General features: G+C 44.8%; 1 protein-coding gene across 1 annotated transcript in view; it reads left to right on the top strand.

The window, feature by feature from the left end:
* The first annotated feature begins 345 nt into the window (after positions 1-345).
* Positions 346-15,295, top strand: part of MPP7 (MAGUK p55 scaffold protein 7) — a 225,460-nt gene continuing 210,510 nt past the window's right edge. Inside the window, exon 1 of the mRNA XM_070381808.1 lies at positions 346-486. The gene's annotated coding sequence lies outside the window, so the exon portion shown is untranslated. The remainder of the gene's footprint in view (positions 487-15,295) is intronic.

Here is a 15,295-nt window from a genome sequence, read left to right as displayed (position 1 = left end):
CACCTGGGAGCGGAGCGGAGCGGGAGGAGGCGGGGCTTCCATGATTGGCATAGAGGGAGAGGAGTTACAGGGCTGCCACCAATCAGGACTCAGCTTTGTTTTCTTGTACTGACCAATGAGAGAAGCGCTGCTGGTGAGCCTGTCTCCAAATCGGAGACACCCACTCCTATCGCAACCAATCATCAGGCGCCTTTTATACGGCACCCGCCGTGCTCTCGCCCCGTGGGCGGAGCTTTCCCGCCCCGCCCCTCCGGCCGCGGCTCCGCCCCTCCGCGGGCGGGGGCCAAGGCTGTGACTCGCGACTGGAGCCAGGGTTGGGGGGCCGGGTTCCCGGCTCCAGAGTCCTGCGCCTGCCGCTGCGGTGCCGAAACCCGCAGGCTGCTGATTGTCCTTAGCGGCGGCCACGGCCGCAGCCTCCGTACTTCGGCCCCGGGCTGCCGACGCCTGAGAGAGTGCTCCTCCCGCGGCCACGGCCGCTGGGAGCAGGTAAGGGGCGCCAGGGCTGCAGCGCGTGTCCGAGCCCGAGCCCGAGCGCGGGGCGGGCGGCGGGCCAGCTCCCTGCTCTCCCGCCGCAGCCACGGGCCGATCGGGCCGCGTCTCCCGGAGACTCCGCCCGCCTCGGGCGCCTCCGCCGGGATCCGCGGCCGCTGCACCTGGCAGGCGGTGGGGGCGGGACCCCCGGAGTCCGGGACGCGGCGGGACTCGGGGCGGCGGCCGGTCCGGCGGGGCGGGGGATGTGCAGGTGGAGGGAAACGCGGAGTTGAGTCAGCCGGGCTCCGGGGAGAAGGACCTGCTGATAAGCGGTGAGCAGCCCGGCGGCTTTTTATTTTTTTAAGCGAGAAAGGTATCTGCACTTAGATGGTGTGAGTTACACATTCCTGGAAACGGCGCTTTGCACTGCGTTTACCCAGGCACACGATTTACTTCTTATTTATTATTTTGAAATTCAAAGTAGCCTCTAACGTGAACTTACTTGGGGCTTTTTTCTTCCGTGACAAGCAGACCCAGCAGTGTGACTCACCTTTGTCTGGGCTGCAGTGGGGGCCGGGCGGTTGGGGTGAGGCGAGGATGCCGAGCTGGTGTGGAAGATGGTGGGGGTGGGATTTTTTTTTTTTTTGCCTCCCTCCATGGGTGGGTGTTGAATTGCGATTCTTATTTCTTTAAACGTTAGCATTCGAATAATTATAATAATAAAAAACCTTTCTAAACATAGTCTCTGGGCTTTAGGTTTTAGGGGGCTGCACCTGCTACCCAGGCAGTAGTACTCTGCAGACAAATCCTAAGCAGTTGACTGCAGTGGTGTGATTCACCTCTAATAAAGCACCTCGATTGATGTTACCTTTTCTCTGACGTGCTTAAAAGTCTTTTCTCGCTTTCCATTTGTTCACAAGTGAAATGAAGGTCACGAGTTTGAGTAGAAATGGCACAGGGAGGACTCTCGCAACGGTCCTCCCTTCCAGGTGCACTGCATTTAGGTCTTTTAATTGAGCAGCTCACCGCACTCCATCAATATTAGTATTCTCTTAACTCTCCGGAAGCAGGTAGTGCACCCCACGCCCATTTTGCAGGTACATAAACTGAAGGCCCTAGAGATGAGGGGAATTCTGCCCCAGGTCACTTGACTTCTGCTCTTACACACCTGTTAAGGGGTTTAATGCAGGATCCAGGAAGATACTTGCTGTCAATCAAGCTTCTCTGCGTGCCGGTTTGGTTCACATGCACACCAGTCAGAGGCGGAGATGGTTATTTCCAAGTGAAATATTCTCTTAGGCTTTTTTTTTTACTTCTAGGTTGCTAAGATAGTTTGAATTTCACCAGAAAGGTCATTTTTCACACAGGCAAGAAAACCTAGAGGTGCCATCTCTATTTTAACCTAGTGAAAAATTTCTATTTTAAGTTTTGGGAGGTTTTCCACATTCGAAAATCTTTTCTTTGTTTGCATCTCTGGCTTAGCATTGGGCTTGAGTAGTGTTTTCTGAATTCAGTTGAATTAGTTAATATTCATAAGGCAAATAAGAATGAAGGGTAATACATTTTGGTTATGATTTTTTTTTTGCAGGAAGTTTTTGCTATAAATTTAGAAGTGTCAAACATGTAAAATCCTCTATCCTTTGATCAGAGTAACACAAGGGAGTTCAAGGATTAATGGCAAGTAGGTTTAGTTGGATGGATGGGAGGGACTCCTTGAATAATCCCAAGGCGTGGGGAATCCTAGGGAGTTGTTAGGTTATGTTAAATTTATTAGTCATCAGGAACATGGAAATGCCTTATTTATTACTGAATGGAACTATTTGATCATGAAGTAACCCCTTGTATTCATGGCAGGTGCTCTGCTGGGTGGAACATGTACATTTTGAAATAACTTATTTGTTAAGTAAAGCATCCTTCACATAGGCCTTGTTAGTCCAGTTCTGATTCTGTTTACTCATTTGTTCTTTTTTGCACTCAGTATCTTTACTTAATTTTTACTCTTTTGGTCAAATTAAAATTTCTAGCACCCAAGCAGAACATTTCATAAAGAAACCTTTATCATCTGCTGATTTGTACAGAAAGTGAGCTTTCTTTTGATAAGCATCTCTTGCATTGTGATGTGGGAGGTTGGAAAAAGATTTATTCTGTTTGCAGAGTGGTGGTGGTTTAGTCGCTAAGTCATGTCCGACTCTTTGTGATCCCAGGAACTGTAGCCTGCCAGGTTCCTCTGTCCATGGGATTTTCCATTCAAGAATACTGGATTTGATTACCATTTCCTTCTCCAGGGAATCTGCCCAACCCAGGGATTGAATCCCACTGTCCTGCATTGCAGGTGGATTCTTTACCGCCGAGCCACCAGGGAAGCCTTGTAGAGTATTTACCTGTATTCTTACCTAGGGATCATAGCCCCCTGTGATGTTAAGGGTTTCTACCCTTCAAAAAAGATTTAATTACAACATTACAGTACTTCCACTAGATGGTGCACCGGGTGCTATTTACTGCAGATTTCAGGTTTTTTTTTTTTTAAATAAGCATTTCACTGACAAAGATACAAACGTACAACAGCTGTCATCACTGAAGTTCAGACAGAATTGCAATGAGTGATTTAAGTCAGCTTTATTAAATGAGATTAATTGGAAGGACATGGCAGGTGAATTTAAAGTAAAGGAAGCTGTTAGTAATTTTAGAAATAACCTGTGAGAAAACTGGTTCTTGCTGTAGACAGGTACCTGGAACAGTGTCAGTTTATTGGTCTTTATTTCTATACACTTGAACCTGTTTGTTTTTAATGGTTTGTGTTTTGTTTAAATCTTATGTGAACTATGATGAGCTATTTGAGTGTGGTTTTATGCCTCCTATGAACAAACACATAAACGGTTTTTTTCCCAGGCATGTAAAACTGTTTTTTTGCTTTTTCCTTGAATGCTCACTTAATAAATCTTTCTATTCTTTTAGAAAAACATGATTATCAGCTTCAAGTAGGAAAGAGAGAGGAGCTTTCTCCCCTGGAAGGCAGGAACTGTTGGCTTGCTAGTTACTGGTTAATTGCTGCTCACTAATTGTTATAGGAGGGAGATGAGAAAACATAGCTGCTGCTTTGATAATGCCACACCAGGTATAGAAATGGTAGTGGAGAAGAAGGACTAGTTAGGGTGATTGCATTTTGTGAGGTGTTGCAGAAAACACTGGACTTTTAAAAGGCAAGATGAGCACTCAAGTGGGAAGGTCTTTGGCGGGTGCTATGTGTCTGTATAATTCAGTTCCACTGACTTTACGTGGGCAGGAGAGCTTTGGTAATTTGGTATAATTTCTTGGAAGTAGTTCTGGTCGTCAAGGGATTTGATGGCGCTTTGGGAAGGGGAAATAAGTTGGTGACGCTCCTTCTAGGAGGGAAGCTCCTGGCAGAGCTGCCAGCTCTTGGGAGAGTGTGGGCTGGGGCACGGAGGGTGGGTGGTTGTAAGCAACGAGGGAGATGAGAAAGCTGCCCGAGCGTGGGTTTCCTGGAGTTCTCTGCACCTGAGCCCACAGAATCAAGTCTGAGCATTCTCAGTCAGGATTATAGCGGCTCCAGGGCCAGGCTTGGGCCACTTAACGCTTCCGTCTTCAAATTTATGTAAAATAAGCAGAATCCCGAAGTTGGTAAAATGAATGACTTTTGTATGCAAGTGAACAGCTTAAAAGAATTATTTAGCGTATGTTAGGTTCTAAAATTATGGTTCAGTTCAGTTGCTGAGTTGTGTCCAACTCTGCGACCTCGTGGACTGCAGCACGCCAGGCCTCCCTGTCCATCACCAATTCCCAGAGTTTACTCAAACTTGTGTCCATTGAGTCAGTGATGCCATCCAACCATCTCATCCTCTGTTATCCCCTTCTCCTCCCTCCTCCAATATACTTATTTTTGATAATGTTCTTCTACTCCCTCTGGAAACAGGCTTTATTAGAAATAGGTAGGCTTGAATATGGAGAAGGCAATGACACCCACTCCAGTACTCTTGCCTGAAAAATCCCATGGATGGAGGAGCCTGATAGGCTGCAGTCCATAGGGTCGTGAAGAGTCAGAAACGACTGAGTGACTTCCCTTTCACTTTCATGCATTGGAGAAGGAAATGGCAACCCACTCCCAGTGTTCTTGCCCAGGGACAGCAGAGCCTGGTGGGCTGTCTATCGGGTCTCACGGAGTTGGACGCTACCGAAGTGACTTAGCAGCAGCAGCGCAGCACTTTTGCTGTAGTTTGTATGTGTATATGGGAAAAGGGGCTTCCCAGGTGGCTCATTGGTAAAGAATTGCCTGCCAGTGAAGGAGACACAGGAGACGCAGGTTCGATCCCTGGGTCAGGAAGAGCCCCTGGAGGAGGAAATGGCAACCTGCTCCAGTATTCTTGCCTGGAAAATTCCATGGAGAGAAGAGCTTTGGTGGGCTGCAGTCCATGGGGTCACAAAAAGTCAAATACGACTGAGCAACTATACGTGTATGTGTACATGTGGCAAAAGTCTCTGATCAGCTTTACCCAGGATTAAAAACTTGCTGGTTGCAAGACAATGCCTCTGTATGTGTACTTAAAGCAGTTTGAATCTTGAGAATCAAATACTTCTGAGAGTTATAACTTCTTTTTCTGGCACTTGGAAGTTTGTGGAAATGATGTTGTAAAAATTTGGAGTCGAGCCAAAGATAAAATCGTTTATGGAGCAATGGACCAAGACTTAGGAAGTTTCTACAGCTGATATAGAATCCACTTTTTCTCCTCTTCCTAATATGGCTTGTGATTTGACTTGAAGATTCTTTTTCGACCTCTGTGCTCTTTCCACGTTTTGAATTTAGTTCCCAGTAAGGCCCATCAGAGTTGACTGTTTTTTAGACGATTTCATCAGGGTACAGTGTTCAGGGGGAGGAAATGTTGGGCTGTGGGCAGTGAGGAGAGGAATTAATATCATTTTTATCTGTTTAGAGTATTTTTAAATAGGATCAAAATTTCTTATTTTGGAATTTTCAAAATGAAATCATTTCATTTTTAACATATACAAAGTTGAGTATAAAAACTTTAAGCTGAGGTTCTCAAACTTTACCATGTCTCAGAATCACTGTGGGGAGGGATTGTTAAAATTCCAGCGGCTGCTTCATACTCACAGTTTTTAAGTTCTCAGGTCTGGGAATAGGCCCTGCGAATAAGCATTGCTAATAAGCTCCAGGGTGATGGCTAGCGATGCTTCTGGTCCAGGACCACACTTCGAAATCCACTGACATGATTCCAGGGGGAATGTAAATGTAGTGGTGAAGAACCCAGACTTTGACTTTTGAAAGATCTGGCTTTGAATTCCTGCTCTGCTACTTAGTACTTTCTTTGACAACAGGCAAATTTCTTACCTCTGGTTTTCATTTCTAAAATGGCAATAATGTAGTATTATGATGTTGAGAGTATCACATGACCTTGAATGTATGTAAAAACTCATATACGACAGTGCCTGGAGGGTTATAAGCATGCTGTAAATGCTGGCTTTTAGTCATACAAATCAATTAGTGAATGAAATACATAGGATCCTGAATCTTGTAAGTTGAAGTATGTTCCTTAAAGACAGAAACATTTACATGTATTCTCATTTCCCTTCAGTGTGCTGTGGGAGAGATATATGAATGCTTGACTTCTGTTTAATGAATGAAGGAGCTATTTGTGGATCCTAGTAAGTTTGAGAAACCTTTTTTAGGGACGTAGAATATTCACATTGGTAGTATGTTTTTTTCCCCCGCCTTAAAAGATTGAACTCTTTGGTCAGAATATACTGGAGTTTAGCTATAATCATTGTAGTCCACACTTTATAGAGCAGGCATCTTAAAGGTGGCTTTTAGGCATTCACTGCAGGAGAGAAGTCATCTTTTGAATACCTGCAGGCTCCCCTGGGGAGGGGTGACTGCCATTGATGCCCTGGAGGCATTCATGGAGGTCCCACCCCAGCTGCTGGACACCTGGCTCCCTCCCTCGCCCACCCCCCCCCCCCCCCCATCACCAAGAGCCCACCTCTCTCTGGCGGACATCCCCCAACCCCCAGCCCCGCATGCCATCACTTCCTGGCACAGACACCCGTTTATTTCCGTTGTAGCAGTTGTCACATGCTTACCATAATTTTATCTGTTTCCTCTTTACGTTTCCTTCATTGGATGTCAGCTCTGAGGGTAGGGATCTGGTCTTCACTGCTGTGTCCCCAGCGTAGGGCACAGTGTCTAGTGTGTGACTTGCTACATACTGTGATGGGTGTATGAGGTGGTCGGGACTGGGACCCTCCCCAGCTGAGGGTGCAGACTGGAGTTACTGGCCCTCTATCAATACGGGTCCAGGCAGAGCCACTCATGTTGTTTTATTGTGTTTTCCCCCTCCCCACATCAGCACTCTCTCCTGGGCATAAATGTAATTTCATTGAGTTCTGCCACATTATTACCTGGGCTGGCTGTGGCTTGCTCCTACTCCCTGCGTTCTTGCTAGCATTTGATCATTTCTGACCTTATAATTTTTTCCAATCTGATTTCACAGATGGAGCAATCTTGGGCACATATGTTACTGTTCTGATTGGCAATTCTCTGTTTACTAGTACAGTTAAGTATCCTGTCAGATGCTGCTTAGGTGTGTGGGTTTTGCCTTTTGTGAATTGGCATTGACATGTTCTTTGCGTTGGGTTTCTTTATCTTCACATGTTTCAGCCTTAAATTACAGCAGGTTTTTTTTTTTGTGTGTGTATATTCTCAATGTTAATCTCTTATTAGATTTTAAACAGTGCAAATATTTTCTTAGCCTTTTTTTGCATGTTGTTTTTTTTATTGAACAGAATCTTAATTTTTGTTACAATTTGATCCATCCATTTATTCCACCTTCCGGGTCTTGTTAAGGACATATTTCTCCATTCTTAGTTAACAAAGGTGGGTTTCTAGTTTGTTCCAGTTCCACACTGGTTTTTGTTTTTATTTTCGCTATTACAACTTATTTACGTGTTTTGCTATGTGGAAGCGTGTCCCATCTGTGCGTCTTCAAAATTATTTAAGCTGGTGGTTTTCAACTCTGGCTTTATGTTAGAATTAACTGGATAGTTAGAGACATGCCTGTTTAACCCAGATCAACTGAATCTCTAGGGAGTGGAGCTCCGCAGTTGAATTTTTAAAAAGGGCCTCGGGTGATACTGACCTAGGGCCATGGTTGAAACCATGTATCAGAGAGACCTATTTGCAGTGCAATAATAGATAGAGAACGGACTTGAGAGAGTAGCATTGACGTATGTGTATGGTGGGAAACTGCTGTGTAAAAAGGGAGCTCAGCCTGGTGCTCTGTGACAGCCTAGAGGGGTGGGATGGGATGGAAGGAGGCTCAGCAAGGAGGGTACACAGGTGTACTTACGGCTGATTCACGTTGTACGGCAGAAACCAGCACAACATTGTACAGCAGCTGTACTCCAGTTAAAAAGAAAAAAGGAAAAGATATTTATGGTTTTTCAATACAGTTTTCGTTTCTCCACATTCTATGTCGTCTTTGTTGGATTAATTCCTAGGTATATCAGTTTTCGTTTCTGTGTGAATGACACTTTTGACTCCTGTTCTCCCCATTTTTTCTCCCTTGTGGAGGGAATCCTGTTGATACAGATGTGTCTGTATGTATTGATGTAAGTCAGTTAGCTAACCTGTCTATATTTAACCTTTTTTGCAGGCCTAGCAATTGTGCTGAGTCTGTTGTATTTTAACGGTTACTTTTTCTTTTGGGTGTTCTATGAAGGTGATTATTTCATCTTTACATAATGGCCGTGTGTCTTTTCCTTACGCTTCTCACCACCTTGCTCTGTGTTTGGTCTCTCACTGCATTTGTCTAGACTTGTGGTGATCAGTGAAGATTAGCAGGGATAGAGGCCACTTGATCACTTTAACACCCTGGAGGGAATCCGGCCTTAGTTTTGCCTTTAGTTGGGAGATTTCATTTTTTACAGTTGTATTTGATTTCATTAAGAAATTATGACTTCATTGTTGCAGTTTAAAAAATGCGAGAGGTAAGCACAGAATTCTCTTCCTGATCTTGGCAAGGAATCCAACCTAGATGGTATATAGCTCTTAACCCAGAAAAGTTACGGTTGTCTGTATTGAGGCTTTTAAATTAAAATTTTTAAGTTAAATATTTGATTATTTTCATCAGGCTCTTCCAAAGTAAGTTGTGTATAATGACTCCCCTTAGGACAAACCTGAAGTTGTTGTGCATCTTAAACTGTGAATTTAAAAAAATTTATTCAAGTATAAGACATACCTAGAGAAATGCATACACCAGGTACCTAGAAATATGTAATGCAACTGTCCTAAGTGTGCAGGTCACTGAATTTTCACAAAGCAGACACACTGTGTAACCAGCACTTGGGTGAAGACACAGAACATTACTGGGACCCTGGATGCCAGTCTCCTGCTCGTATTCACTATCTTGACTTTTAACCACGTGGAGTTAAAAGTGCTCTGCCACCTGCTCCTGCTGGGCTGCCAACTTTTGGTGCTTCCTTTGAAGGAGAAATCAAAGTCACCTCTGATAGCTCCTTTGAAGATGCATGGCCTTGACCTCCGTTCTCACAGCTGCAGTTTTCAGACCTTTGGTCACAGTATGCTTCACACTCTTAAAAATTATTAAGGATGTTTTTGTTTGCATGGGTTGTATCTATTAGTATTTATTGGCTTGCAGTTTCAAACAGGAAATTTTATTTATTTTATTTAAAGGCACAGCTTCTTAACGTTGTCACATATTTTTAATGTCATGGATGTCCTGAAAGGTTCTTGAGGAGCCCCAGAGTTCCTGGATCCTGAGAGCAAAGAGCTGGCTCCTGACACCTCCAGCATAGCTGAGCGCCAGCCCCTCATTCTGCTCTGTCTCCTTGGGGTGCTGAACCAGATCCAACCTCTTCTCTTCCTCCCAAAGTGATCTTCTTAGAAGCAGGGACTTGCTACATCTTGGCTCAGCAGGGCTGTATTTTTTCCCAGCGAAAGAAAGCTTAGTAACACTAGGAAAGCAAACATTTCTGAGATTGGCAATTCCAGACCTGTATGAAGGGGCCCATTTTTCTCTCTTGACAGCATAAGCACATCTGTAAACATGCTATTACTTGGCTGATTTTCCTCTTTTTAGATGGAGATAATCACAAAGAAACCTGCAAGAAATGTCCTGTGTCTGTGTATCAAAAAATATTTGCTTGGTGACGTCATCATAATTAAAAAGAGTTATAACAGGTAGTAACCTGTTGTGATGCTTTCAATTTAATGTGTGGTTTAACCTGTTCTTCTGTTCTTTTATTTCCTGTAAATGGTAACCTGATCTTGATTTGATTCAGTGTCTATTTTTTGGGACAATATTGCTTCACAGTGGTGTGGTGTACTTGTAGCTGGATTCAGACAGTGTTGGTTGTCTCTTTGTAATATTCATGGTCATTAATAATCATTCTCTAGATCCATTATTTTATTTCTCAGTTGCTCAGTTGTGTCCAACTCTTTGTGATCCCACAGACTATAGCCTGCCAGGCTCCTCTCTCCATGGAATTTTCCAGGCAAGAGTACTGGAGTGGATTGCCGTTTCCTTCTCAGGGGATCTTCTTGGCCCAGGGATTGAACCCGTGTCTCTCGAGTCCCCTACCTTCTTTATCATTGCTCTGCCTGGGAAACCCCTTTATTTTATGAGGGGTTTGCAAAATGGTGATATTTAAATTCTGTCTCCCTTTCTAATTTATTAGGATATCTTTATAAAGAGGAATTATATTATTTGAGATATAGTTAGTATAGAAAGGCAGGTTAAATATTCGGTTTAAAAATTAGTTTTCAACAGTATAAGATTATAAGAGAAGCATGTTCAGGATGAAGAAATGGGTTCATCATTTTTCTTTGAAACAGCAGCCTAAATTGTGTTGGTTTGCAGAAGTAAATCCAAAGGAAACTATGAATAGAAAAGTCCTTTTGTTGTATTCTTAAAGTAGCTTAACTTATTTGAAGTAAAAAAAATAATGGTAGACACTTCTTGGTGGTGTTAGGAACTTTTTTTTAGTTAAACCAAGACTTTTCTTGCCTCCACAGTGATGTATTTATTATGTATGACTATCTGTTCATGTATCTTACACTGTGTTCTGAGACCAGATTTGAAAGTGTAAAAGGCACCCTGCCTTGAAAGTGTTGATAGTGCAATAAAATAGGTGAAAAGTTGCCCTTTAAAAAATTATTTATTTATTATTATTTTTGGCTGCACCAGATCCTCATTGCTGCTCGGGCTTTTCTACAGATGTGGCAAGTCGAGGCTACTCTCTAATTGCAGTGCTTGGGCTCTGTGGCTCTGTATTTATTATTTCCCCCTCTTAAAAATTTATAATATTGAGAAACAGATGATAGAAAATAAGGAGTTTCTTAGGAGAAACCGAAAGCGGTAGGTGACATGTTATCTGGGCTACAAGTCAGATGGAAGTAGACAGTCTGTTGGAATTCGGGTGAGAGAAAAAGGGCAGGTGCTTCCAGTCTCTCCCAGCAGACTTTCACCCTGCTGCCCGCTGGTGCCAGCCGTGAGTGGAGCAGGTCCTTCGGCTTCAGGTCAGGCTGGTTTTCAGCTACCCCTCCCTCCCCACATTCCATCTCATCACTTGAGCGATACTCAGTACCTAGATGACAAAAGATGATATCAGTATTTGTGTACGTTTGTGAAACCCCTCGTGGCAACTGATTAGTAAGAGCTGTCAGCAGTGGGATTCTTCAGACCTTCCTCTTCTGTGTATTTCAGGTTGGTGTCCTTGGAAGAGTGTACATAGTTCACACACTGAGGTTTGTTAACTTGTTTTTGGTTCAGTGTCTTGAACTTTGTAAATGACAAAGAATGATGTTGGATTGGCTTCTGGTTTTCTCCATGTTTCTGATCTCAAGAGGACTCTTGAGCTGGGTAATTAAATGTACTCTTTTGTGTATGAAGCCTAAAATATCCCTCAGGGACAGACTGACTGGTATGGCAGGACTGCTTATCAGAATAGACGTTTTCCTGTCTGAGCCTAATTGTGGACTTACAAAAGCCTCAGAACACTTTAACAAACTGGGGCGGACTTGGAATTTACAAATAATAGCCAATCTCATGCTGTCAACCAGGCACTATGCTAAGCTAGCTCTCTTTAGAATATTTATGCTTAATTCTTACAGCAGCCCTTTGAGTTATTGTCATTTTCATTTTACAAATAGAAAAAAAAAAAAACAAGTCACGGAAAAGTTAAATAATTTGCCCTGAGTCATATAACTAGGAAGTGATCAAGCTTGGATTCAAAGCCAGGTCACCAGTCCAGAAAGTAAGAGACTACCATATGATTTAAATTCATATTGGACTTTTTCTGTTTTATACGTCTTCAGTCTTTTTTTCTTTGGCTTCTTATCTTAATCTGGAGAAACACAAGTCTGACTGACTTTGGCCAGCGTACTAAAATTTTTCACCACAGTGCACCCCTCAATAACAGAAATTTGCCTAGGAGAAGGCTGAGGCTCTTCAAAGAGTAGCCCACCGCAAGCATAAAGTTGTTCTGAAGTTTTTGTTTGATTCGACAGATTCAACATCATTTGCCATTGTGTAACACTGACATTCCAGAAAAGTGAAAAAGTATGAAAGTGTTAGTCACTCAGTCATGTCCGACTCTTTGTGACCCCATGGACTATAACCTGCCAGGCTCCTCTGTCCATGGAATTCTCCAGGCAAGAATACTGAAGTGGGTTGCCATTCCCTTCTCCAGGGGATCTTTCCAATCCAGGGATCGAACCCAGGTCTCCGGCTTTGCAGGCAGATTCTTTACCTTCTGAGCCAGCAGAGAAGCCCCAACATTCCAGAAAGATGTGTCGTTTTCATGCCCACCCTTCATCCTCCACAAGAGACCTCAGTTGGAGAAACAAGTTTGTCGGACTTTGCGGTGATGTCCTGGTCACAGGTGGGGTTTAGATAATGCACCCTGTTGGAGTAGTGGGGGTTGGATGGGGAAGGAGGGCAGAGGGACACTGGCGAGGAGGTGACTTGGTGGGGGCGCTGTGGCAGGGGTGGGTCGGATGCAGATTTGGGTGGAATGATGGAATGGATTTCATGCCAGGTTGGGGAGCTTCGTTCTCCTACTTCTCAGACCGTGTAGCTTCTGCTCTGCTCACTTTCTGCCCCTGGCTTTTCTCCTTGCTCCTGTGCCTCAGCTGTGGGAGTGGCTCCATGGATGTGTGTATGGATGTCCTTGGCCCATCTTTAGCCGTCCTCCCCACCGCATGCCACTGCCTGTTATCTCAGTTCTGGCCGTCCTTTCTGTGTGAGCGACTCTGAACTGCCGCAGTGCCAGCAAACTCTGGTCCACTGAGCCCACCTGAGACTCATTTTTGGAAGCAGGTGTGCAGTCGCTTTGTGGCATCACCTGGATGTTTGAGTGTCTCAGAGTTAGCATTGATTTGAACTGCTCTTTTGTCTAAAACCAACGATGACCTCTTTAGGCCGTCTGTGGTTGGCTGGGAGAGAACATCTGGGAGTCCACTGTGTATCCCACTCAGATCCCTGTCTTATCAGCCGAAGGGACAGGACTCCTGGAGGGTAGATCTGAGGCAACACTCAGGTGGATCCCTTTCTCTGGCCCGTGGTTCCCTGGGCACCTACCTGTAAGAATGTCAGGGCTTGTGTCGTGTTCCCAGGAGGGCTGCAGGAATGATCCACGTGCTTCCTTTAAGGCATTATGTATGAACAGCAGGTCCTCTGAGTTTTTCAGCTAAACCTGTCTTCCTCCCACCCTGTGGGGCACCCAGGCTGAATTCTGAACGGTGACTCCACCTCCAGTCTCTTGTGTCCTAGAGACTGTTTCTCCAACTCGCTTCCTAGTTTAATTGATGTTTATTGCCCGGGTCACTGAAAATCTTAAGGCCTTATATCGTAACAGTTAAGAATGTAAACTATAAGACAAAAAATATTTTTGCAAACCTCCTGATTGAGGTATGATTGACATACAAAAAACTGATGTCTGCGATTTATTTGGTTTCGAGATTCACGTATGTCTGGAAACCATCACTGCACTCTGTGCCAGGAGCCTATTCATCACCTCCAAGAGTTTCTTCCTGCCCTGGCTCAGATGGTAAAGAATCTGCCTACAGTGCAGAAGACCTGGGTTCGATCCTTGAGTCAGGAAGATCCCCTGGAGAAGGGTATGGCAACCCACTCCAGTATCCTTGCCCGGGGAATCCCATGGACAGAGGAGCCTGGTGGGCTACAGTCCATGGGGTACCAAAGAGTCAGACATGACTGAGCACCTCAGCACAGCACAGAGGGCCTGGAGGCTGATGTTCTGTTCTTTGTGGTTGTCAGTGAGCAGATGCTCTTGTGTCTTCCTTATTGCTGTTTCGTGGCAGCTGCTCCTCGGACACCACTTCTGCTTGTCTCTTGTCCAGGCAGCTTGGCCAGCGCGTCCCTGCCCTTTACCATCCCTTCTCGACCATGTGGCGGTGCAGATGTGATCATCCTTTGTGGAAGTGGCCATCCATGCTTTGGCCTTCCCATTCTAACCCTGTGACTTTCAAAGCCTGTCCTATTTAGGCCCGCTTGTGGTTATTTTCCATTACTCTTTCTTTCTTTTTTTTTTAACTTTACAATATTGTATTGGTTTTGCCATATATCAAAATGAATCTGCCACAGGTGTACATGTGTTTCCCATTACCGACCTTCTACTCCGGTCACAAAGTTGGGTGTATTCTGGGACATGTATCGCCTTCCATGTAGTCTGAGCCAACATCCTGGGCCGAGTCACAGGCATGTGCCCACCTTCTGACCCCTGACAGTTGAGATTTTGTTGTATAGAGGTTCCTGGCTTGAAGATGCTCAAGCCTCGGTCCTCATACCCCCTCTTGGCTGGGCCCTGGCCTTATGTTAGAGGTCTGGAGTCTAAGCAGTTTCATTGCTCTAGTATTAAACTGGAGTCTAGAGCACTAGAAATTGCACCATCTTTTTTATGCCGAAACCCTATTAAAGGTATTTTGTTCCTGGCGGTGTGAACTGCAGCATCTTTGTGTTGCTTCTTTATATCTTACTCTTCGTAAAACTTGAAAGGGCTGAGTGCGTGCACAGTAGTGTTGCCTTTTATGTGCCTTTGTCCTCTTAGTTTAAAGGATCTTGGCAGTTGCTAAAATGAATCCCTTGTTGATTTAAAAAAAAGGAGGATACAAGATGCAAGAGCTCATGTGTTCCTTGTCCTCTGGAAGCCCTGGGTTCAGCCGTGTCGAGTCCCCTGCTGTGCTCTGGGTACAGTGGGGAAGCCCCAGGCCTTTGTCCCATTTAAAAGGCCTGACCTCCATTGAATGTTCTTCTTTCCTGGGCGCCCATGGTCATCCTGTGTCATAATAATCCTACGGGACCATTTAGCTAGAGTTAAGATTTGATTTCCTCGGGTTTGGTGTTAGGGGCACTTTAAGAAACAGAGGAGGCAGCGTGAATAGATGGACAGACATGTCCTTGGAGGGGGCATTGCCCTTATGCTTATGTCCTCCTGCCCGTCTGTTTTCAGGGATGGTTAAGAGAGTAACTGGCTTCTTCTAGAAGCTGTTGTGCGTCTCCATGGTGAGCCGAGGAGGAGCCCAGGAGACTGGTGCTGGGTTTCTTCTGGAGGAGAGGTGCCTTTGGGCTTCCCCATGGAGGACTGGCCCTGGGAGATGCAGGGGGCAGGACAGGGAACCGGGAACGGATGGAGGTGGGAGGGAGATGAGTTATGTAGCAGCTTCTTCCTTCTGGAATCTTTCTCTCAGCTCCCCTAAGAGACATGGATGCTTTCCTAGTTGTCGCCACTGAGGACTGGCCCATAATTAAGGCCC

This window comes from Bos mutus, chromosome 13 (genome assembly GCF_027580195.1).
Source record: "Bos mutus isolate GX-2022 chromosome 13, NWIPB_WYAK_1.1, whole genome shotgun sequence".
Classification (NCBI taxonomy): domain Eukaryota; kingdom Metazoa; phylum Chordata; class Mammalia; order Artiodactyla; family Bovidae; genus Bos; species Bos mutus.
The sequence above is the reverse complement of the archived record's forward strand: the minus strand, read 5'-3'. Positions and strand labels throughout refer to the sequence as shown.